Below are 7,491 nucleotides of genomic sequence, written 5' to 3' on the forward strand. Positions count from 1 at the left end.
TCACCCCCCCCCCTCACCCCCCCCCTCACCCCCCCCCCTCACCCCCCCCCTCACCCCCCCTCACCTCTCACCCCCCCTCACCTCTCACCCCCCCTCACCTCTCACCCCCCCTCACCTCTCGTCCTTGACACCCCCCTCACCCCCCCCTCCCCCCCCCCTCACCCCCCCCTCACTCCCCCCCTCACCCCCCCCCCCTCACCCCCCCCCTCACCCCCCCCCTCACCCCCCCCTCACCCCCCCCTCACTCCCCCCCTCACCCCCCCCCCTCACCCCCCCCCTCACCTCTCACCCCCCCCCTCACCTCTCACCCCCCCTCACCTCTCACCCCCCCTCACCTCTCACCCCCCCTCACCTCTCACCCTTGACACCCCCCTCACCCCCCCCTCACCTCTCACCCTTGACACCCTCCTCACCCCCCTCTAGCGTCCACGAGCGGCATCCCCCTCACCCCCCTCACCCCCCTCATCCCCCCCCCTCACCTCTCACCCTTGACACCCTCCTCACCCCCCTCTAGCGTCCACGAGCGGCATCCCCCTCACCCCCCTCACCCCCCCCTCACCCCCCCCTCACCCCCCTCACCTCTCTCTCGTGACACCCTCACCCTCCTCACCAGAGCGAGTGGTCTTAACACCTTTTTTTATTGCCAGAAAGGGTAAAACTTGTAATAATTTCTTCATAAATCAATCCTGTTGGACTAGCGACAGTCTTCAGGAAGTCGACGCGAGGGCGAGATGTGATCTCCCTTGCCTGGTACACGGGAATCCTGACGATTGATGCCCGTGTACGTTTGGAGTTCGCGTGTTCTCTCCTCGTGGTCGCGTGGAGTTTTATCCGGGTAAGTTGGTTTTGCCCTCCACATTTGGAAACACGCGTTTATATGATTTGGCTGCTACTAGAAATTCCAACGTGAGATGATAGAAGCCACTTCGATGAGCACTCGAAGTGGCCTATGAAAATCGCTCGAGGTGGCTTTACCTGGTGAAAGGAGATGTGTTTTTTTGTTATCTGTGCTCCTGCGCTATGAGGAGACATCGACCAGTTTCGTCCCTTGTGATCGCCTCTCAAACTCATCATCACCTCTCATCATCATCCTAATCTCTCAACCCCGCCTCTCAAACTCATCATCACCCCTCATCATCATCCTAATCTCTCAACCCCGCCTCTCAAACTCATCATCACCCCTCATCATCATCTTAATCTCTCAACCCCGCCTCTCAAACTCATCATCACCCCTCATCATCATCCTAATCTCTCAACCCCGCCTCTCAAACTCATCATCACCCCTCATCATCATCGTAATCTCTCAACCCCGCCTCTCAAACTCATCATCACCCCTCATCATGACTCACCATCTCTCAACCCCGCCTCTCAAACTCATCATCACCCCTCATCATCACTCACCATCTCTCAACCCCGCCTCTCAAACTCATCATCACCCCTCATCATCATCTTAATCTCTCAACCCCGCCTCTCAAACTCATCATCACCCCTCATCATCACTCACCATCTCTCAACCCCGCCTCTCAAACTCATCATCACCCCTCATCATCACTCCTCATCCTCATCTCTCAACCCCACATCTCAAACTCATCATCACCCCTCATCATCACTCACCATCTCTCAACCCCACATCTCAAACTCATCATCACCCCTCATCATCACTCACCATCTCTCAACCCCGCCTCTCAAACTCATCACCCCTCATCATCCCCATCTCTCAACCCCGCCTCTCAAACTCATCATCACCCCTCATCATCACTCACCATCTCTCAACCCCACATCTCAAACTCATCATCACCCCTCATCATCACTCACCATCTCTCAACCCCGCCTCTCAAACTCATCATCACCCCTCATCATCACTCACCATCTCTCAACCCCGCCTCTCAAACTCATCATCACCCCTCATCATCATCTTAATCTCTCAACCCCGCCTCTCAAACTCATCATCACCCCTCATCATCACTCACCATCTCTCAACCCCGCCTCTCAAACTCATCATCACCCCTCATCATCACTCCTCATCCTCATCTCTCAACCCCACATCTCAAACTCATCATCACCCCTCATCATCACTCACCATCTCTCAACCCCGCCTCTCAAACTCATCACCCCTCATCATCCCCATCTCTCAACCCCGCCTCTCAAACTCACCTCTCAGCATCCTCACCCTTCACTTGGATCGGTAATCCCAGTGAAGGGTGAGAGGATGACTTCTATAATGAGCCAGGAATGTCTGTGTGTCCCACGCGTGACGTCACTCCACATGCCCCCCCCCCGTCATTAATATTCATGAGCGTGTGACGTCGCTCTACATGCCCCCCCCCCCCCGTCATTAACATTCATGAGCGGGTGGATTTTTACACTCACGCAGAAGATTGTCGAGTGGAAATATATTTTTTCGCAAATTCGCTTTAAGTTTGACGTTTCTTTATTGAAAGTGACCCTAATAAATAATTCTACGCAGCAACAAAGTAGATTTGGTGTCTTCATTTATTTCTTCAGCACTTGAGACGAAATGTTAGTCTAAGTTATGCTTCGACATTATGGGCAAATAGACATTTCTCGGTGATTTTCCAGATATTGTATCGATTTCCAATTAATTTCAACCCCAGCGACCGAAAGCAAAAGAGAATAAAGTATCAGAGCAGTGAATTTGAACACAAATTGAAGGTCAGTTATATACAGTGCTATATAAAAATGAAGTGAGGCGTTTTATGACTTCGTTTTGTGCAAGAACCACTGTCATTAATGCAGTGCTACAGTCAAATGCAGTGAAGTCTTTGATGACGTACTTTAGTGCAAGATTCACTGCCGTTAAATTTATGCAAGATACAATTATACTCTGCTCATTTTTTTCGTAAATATTACAGCTTCCGTCCTAGGACGGGCAAAGAAGCTAGTTATATATATATAAATAAATGAGTTATATCTAACTAGCTTTTTTGCCCGTCCAATGACGGGTGCATATTGCAGTAAATCTGAAATATTCATTAAAAAATTGTTCAGCTCATGATTATTAATGAGGGGGGGGTTGCTCCATGTGGAGTGACGTCACCCGCTAATGGTTATTGGGGAGGGGTGCGGCATGTGGAGTGACGTCACCCCCTCATGGTTATTGGGGAGGGGTGCGGCATGTGGAGGACGTCACCCACTCATGGTTATTCATGAAGGGAGGGGTGCGGCATGTGGAGTGACGTCACCCACTCATGGTTATTCATGAAGGGAGGGGTGCGGCATGTGGAGTGACGTCACCCACTCATGGTTATTCATGAAGGGAGGGGTGCGGCATGTGGAGTGACGTCACCCCCTCATGGTTATTGGGGAGGGGTGCGGCATGTGGAGTGACGTCACCCACTCATGGTTATTCATGAAGGGAGGGGTGCGGCATGTGGAGTGACGTCACCCACTCATGGTTATTCATGAAGGGAGGGGTGCGGCATGTGGAGTGACGTCACCCACTCATGGTTATTCATGAAGGGAGGGGTGCGGCATGTGGAGTGACGTCACCCACTCATGGTTATTCATGAAGGGAGGGGTGCGGCATGTGGAGTGACGTCACCCCCTCATGGTTATTGGGGAGGGGTGCGGCATGTGGAGTGACGTCACCCACTCATGGTTATTCATGAAGGGAGGGGTGCGGCATGTGGAGTGACGTCACCCACTCATGGTTATTCATGAAGGGAGGGGTGCGGCATGTGGAGTGCGCGACCTTCTTGTGCGTTCGTGTAAATTTCCACGCGGGCATGAATATTAATGAAGGGGGGGGGGCTCTTTTGCAGTGACGTCACACACTGTGCTGCGTAGATGCATTTTTTACCGTCACTTTCTGTAAAGAGACGTCGTCATATTTGAAGCGACTTTGCGTAATAAATGAGTTAATTCGACCTTCCTCTGCGTTAGTGGGGGGGGGCTCACGTGGAGTGACGTCACGCGCGGGACGGACAGACATTTGTGGGTGATTCTGGGAGGAAATCGGCGTGGGACCGCCGACTGAGGCTCGGCAGGGGGCGCTACGGGGCCACGGTAGCAGCAGCAGCAGCAAGTCTCAGCTGCAGTCGCCACGGCGGTCCCACGCCTCCCCTAGGTGGACTCAGACCTTACATGAGTCCATGGTGCGGTGTGTAAACATCGGAACTGGAGAGGCAAAGGCGGTCGGGTGTGGTGTTGGCTATCGTATCTTGTGTTCCGTGCCGGCCTTCATAGGTGCTCGCTAACAGCACTTCCTCAATAGTCTGCTGCAAGCTATACGGGGGATATTTGACTTGGTGTGTTTGTAAAATGTATGCCTTCTCACCCCGGGCTGAGAGCCCCTCTATGACCCCCCCATCGCCCCCCACAAGCCCCAAGCTCAGAGATCAGAGGCCGATCAACTTCCTCAACTTTGTGTGGCTGACGAGACGACACAAAACACAGCGCCAGTGACAAAGATCGCCCGTGTAGCCTTCACAGACGGTTGGGGCAAGTGCCGTGGGCGAGCGTCTATGAAGGCCGGCACGGCACACAAGGGGATGGGTGGACTGCCCCACGCTCGGCCACCTTTGTCTACCATGTAGCGAGGTTTACACGCTCCGCATCAGGTACTCATTTGAGGCGGAGTCGACCTAGAAGAATCCAAGGAAGAGGTTCAAATAATCGTCTGCGGTGTTGACCGTGAGCGTGAATGGAACTCGCTTCGTAGCGCATCGCGCTAACCGCTACACCACCGCTCCCCACACCGACACACACCGACACACCGGCACACCCCGGTACACACACACACACCGACACACACACACAGACACACCAACACACACCAACACACACCGACACACCGGCACACGCACACCGACACACCCACACAGACACACACAGACACACAGGCACACCAACACACACCGGTACACACACACACACCGACACACACACACACCGGCACACACACCGACACACACACAGAGACACACCAACACACACCGGTACACACACCGGTACACACAAAGATCCCCCGTATAGCCTTAACAGACTGTAGGGGCAAGTGCTGTTAGCGAGCACCTATGAAGGCCGGAACGGTACACGAGGGGGTGAGTGGCCAGCACCACGCCCGACCGCCTTTGTCTCCCTAGTGGCGATGTTTACACACCGCACCAGGTACTCATTTCAGGCTGAGTCGACCTAGGGGAGGCCCAGGACCGGTTCAAATAATCGTCACTGGTGTTGGCCGTGAGCGGGAATCGAACCCGGGTCGCCAGGTTCATAGCGCAGCGCGCTAACCGCTACACTACCGCTCCCCACCGGTACACACACACACACCGACACACACACACCGGCACACGCTAAAACTCCCACTTCTCTCCCAGGTGAGGCGCGAAGTTAAATAAACTCGGGGTTCCGAGTCACGGGGGTCACGCGCCAGGGGAGTGGGGGGCGCGGGGTGGGGGGGGGTTAATGACTGCAGCTGCGCGACTCCTTAATTAGCGGAGCGAGTCACGTGATACGCCCCACTATATACCACGGTGTTGATGGTGTTGACGGTGGTGACGATGTGACGGTGTGATGATGCAAGCCACGTGCTGCTTCTCGCATCCTCGCCCCGTGCTGGGTTCAGCTCCAATCAGAGCTCAATTAACTCGGGTCTCCATCGTAGCTGTCAATCACAGCCAGTCGCCATGGCAACAGCCACGCTCCACTTCGCGAGATCGGAAAGTTGCGCTCCCTCTCCCAGCCCGAGAGTTTCACTCTCGCCGGCCCCGGGCGTCGCTCTCCCGTGTGTGGAGTTAACGTGGTCGGTGTCGGCGGCGTGTGTCCGTGTCGTTGCTGGAGTGGTGGTGCGTGCGCGCGGAGGGTGTTATTACGATGTGTTTTAGTGTCGTATTGCTGTTGGTGGATGTGTAAGTGTTGCTATGGTGTTGAGTGTGTATTACTATGGCGGCGTGCTAGTGAGGTATTGCCGCATGTTCTGCTGTTAAATTATCTCGGTGTCTCGCGTTGCCCTCGACGCTGATTGACAGGTGAGCCCGCCCCCCCCTCACCCCTCACCTGGAGCCTCATTAACTGAGCCCCGTGTTTAATCACAACCGCGTGTGCGCCGGTTCACCTCGCGCAGCTGTGGGGCCCGTGGAAGTTCTCACCCTCACCACCAAGAGCCCTCACCACCAAGAGCCCTCACCACCAAGAGCCCTCACCACCAAGAGCCCTCACCACCAAGAGCCCTCACCACCAAGAGCCCTCACCACCAAGAGCCCTCACCACCAAGAGCCCTCACCACCAAGAGCCCTCACCACCAAGAGCCCTCACCACCAAGAGCCCTCACCACCAAGAGCCCTCACCACCAAGAGCCCTCACCACCAAGAGCCCTCACCACCAAGAGCCCTCACCACCAAGAGCCCTCACCACCAAGAGCCCTCACCACCAAGAGCCCTCACCACCAAGAGCCCTCACCACCAAGAGCCCTCACCACCAAGAGCCCTCACCACCAAGAGCCCTCACCACCAAGAGCCCTCACCACCAAGAGCCCTCACCACCAAGAGCCCTCACCACCAAGAGCCCTCACCACCAAGAGCCCTCACCACCAAGAGCCCTCACCACCAAGAGCCCTCACCACCAAGAGCCCTCACCACCAAGAGCCCTCACCACCAAGAGCCCTCACCACCAAGAGCCCTCACCACCAAGAGCCCTCACCACCAAGAGCCCTCACCACCAAGAGCCCTCACCACCAAGAGCCCTCACCACCAAGAGCCCTCACCACCAAGAGCCCTCACCACCAAGAGCCCTCACCACCAAGAGCCCTCACCACCAAGAGCCCTCACCACCAAGAGCCCTCACCACCAAGAGCCCTCACCACCAAGAGCCCTCACCACCAAGAGCCCTCACCACCAAGAGCCCTCACCACCAAGAGCCCTCACCACCAAGAGCCCTCACCACCAAGAGCCCTCACCACCAAGAGCCCTCACCACCAAGAGCCCTCACCACCAAGAGCCCTCACCACCAAGAGCCCTCACCACCAAGAGTCCCTCACCACCCAGACACCCTCACCACACCGCACAATTCGTGATATTTCATGTTGTGCCACCGTCAAGACGTCAATCTCAAGCGCGTGACCACTCAGAAACCCTCACCACCCACAGACCCATCACAGGACCCCTCGGCCTCCACGGTGGAGATTCGAACCGGCATCTCGGCGAGGGCGGGGAGAGGATTGGGGTCTCTGGGCTCCGACTCCACTCAGCCCGGGCGGGACGAGGGGGGAGGAGGAGGGGGGCACCCGCTCCCCCGCCCCCTGGATCCCCTCCCCCGCCGCCACGCGTCGCTGCGCTGTAGCAATAAGCGCAGCGGGGAGCGAGATCGCGGCTCCGCGCGCCGCGTTTATTGTGAGAGACGCGGCGCGGGGAGCCGCGTCTCGCTCCACGTGGAGCCGAGTGGCTCCAGCTGACCCAGCCCACGTGACCCACACACACACACCAGGTGAACACGCCTAAATCAGCCCACGTGACCCACACACACCAGGTGAAC

The sequence above is a fragment of the Lampetra fluviatilis genome, chromosome 20, assembly GCF_964198595.1.
Source record: "Lampetra fluviatilis chromosome 20, kcLamFluv1.1, whole genome shotgun sequence".
Classification (NCBI taxonomy): domain Eukaryota; kingdom Metazoa; phylum Chordata; class Hyperoartia; order Petromyzontiformes; family Petromyzontidae; genus Lampetra; species Lampetra fluviatilis.